This window comes from Xyrauchen texanus, chromosome 26, assembly GCF_025860055.1.
Source record: "Xyrauchen texanus isolate HMW12.3.18 chromosome 26, RBS_HiC_50CHRs, whole genome shotgun sequence".
Taxonomy (NCBI): Eukaryota; Metazoa; Chordata; class Actinopteri; order Cypriniformes; family Catostomidae; genus Xyrauchen; species Xyrauchen texanus.
Genome location: NC_068301.1, coordinates 30,402,898 through 30,405,056, shown reverse-complemented (window position 1 = coordinate 30,405,056; position 2,159 = coordinate 30,402,898).

Here is a 2,159-nt window from a genome sequence, read left to right as displayed (position 1 = left end):
ACCATTTGGAAAACCCTAGCAACCTCCTAGCAATGCCCTAGCAACCGCCCAAAACACCCCAGCAACCACACAGCAATGCCCTGGAACAACCTTTGCCTTAGCAACCACACAGCAATGCTCTAAAAAAAACACCCAGAGAACCTTCAAAAACACATAGTAATGTCCTGGAAACCATCCACAACACCCAAGCAAACAAACCACAATGCACTGAAAACAACTCAGAACACTTGATCAACTTTACAGCAACACCCAATGTCTTAGCAATCACACAGCAATGCTCTAAAAAACACTCAGAACAGCTCAGGAACCACATAGTAACACCATGGTAACCACCATCAACACCTGAGCAACCACACACCAATGCTCTAAAAAACACTCAGAACACCTTAGCAAACACATAGCAATGTCCTGGCAACCATCCACAACACCCTAAAAACCGCACAGCAATGCTCTTATAACCACTCAGAACACCTTAGCAACCATGTAGCAATGCCCTGGTACCCACCCAAGCAACCACACCGCAATGCATTGAAAACAACACAGAACACTTGAGCAACAGTACAGTAATGACTTGGCAACAAACTATGCCTAAGCAACCACACAGCAATGCTCTAAAAACCACTCAGAACAGCTCAGGAACCGAATACTAACACCCTGACAACACTAACAACACCCGAGCAACCACACAGCAATGCTCTAAAAACCACTCCGAAGGCCTTAGAAACTGCATTGTAATACCCTGGTAATCAACAACAACACCCAAGCAACTGGACAGCAATGCTCTATAACCACTTAGAAAACCTTAGGAACCGCATAGTAACACCTTGGCAACCACCCACAACATCCGAGTAACCACACAGCAATCGTCTATTAACAACTCAGAACACCTTAGGAAATGCTTAGTTACACACTGGCAACCACCCACAACACCTGAACAACTGTACAGTAATGCTCTAAAAACACTCAGAACACCTTAGGAACAGCATAGTAACACCCCGGAAACCACCCATAGCACCCGAGCAACCGCAGAGCAACTATCTATTATCAACTCAGAACACATACTGCATAGTAACACAGTGGCAACCACCCACAACACCTGAACAACCGCACAACAATGCTCTAAAACCCATTCAGAACACCTTAGGAACTGCATAGTAACACCCTGGCAACCACCCACACCCTAGTATTGCAACAGTGAGTTGTACGATAAGTTTAAATATATTTCTCCTTTTGTAACTCTTCACTTTGTATTTTTTGTTCAATGCTGTTAATGTTTCTTAGTGTCATTTGAACTTTATTTCGAACTTAGAAACTTTTCTCAGTGCTGGTAAGGATGGTAAGGATGAATCCTAGGTATCAATACATTTAAATAATTATACTTGTGCATACAAATATATCCATTTAGACAAATGGGACCATCAAGGACGCTCCCTTGGGGAAAACCCTTTTGTGTCTCATTGGAAACTGTTATTTGCTAGCAACATTTGCTAACTTGTGTTACACACACACACACACACACACACACACACACACACAAACACACACTTTTGCTGTCACTTCCTGTGAAAAGCACAATGAATGATGGAGGACTGTCACTGACCTCCTCTTCAATATCAACCTATTTGCTAAATTATAAGATATAAATGAGTGATGTAAATCTTGGTGGGAGGAACCCCACAGAGCATGTGTGTGCTTGTCTCTTAGTAAACTCTTAGAACACATTCTTCTGGGGAATTCTGCTGTGCACAAGCATACTCATTTAGACCATATGAAATAGAAGACGTCATAAATGAGGTAAACTCTTTAATCCATCGCAATGCATTTTCTCAGTGCAACCTCGATTCCTCTGTTAATGCCCCTAAATCTGTGGCATTCAAAGGAAAGTTCAAATATGTCAATTCTTATTCCTCCAAAATCATGGGAGATGTCTGGATTTGGAACCTCGGGCCAGTGGAATACGTAACCAGACGTCGGGGGATGAAATTCAAGCTGGCAGAACGTGAAGCCAATAAACCCAAGCATAACACAGTCAGTAATCATTCATAGAGTGAGAGAAGTCCTGCTGTTGTATCTTACAAACTGGACCCTTCTTGGATCTGGATCTACAGCACAAGCTCAAAAAGACTGTGATGACCTAACAACCCCACTTAACACACAAA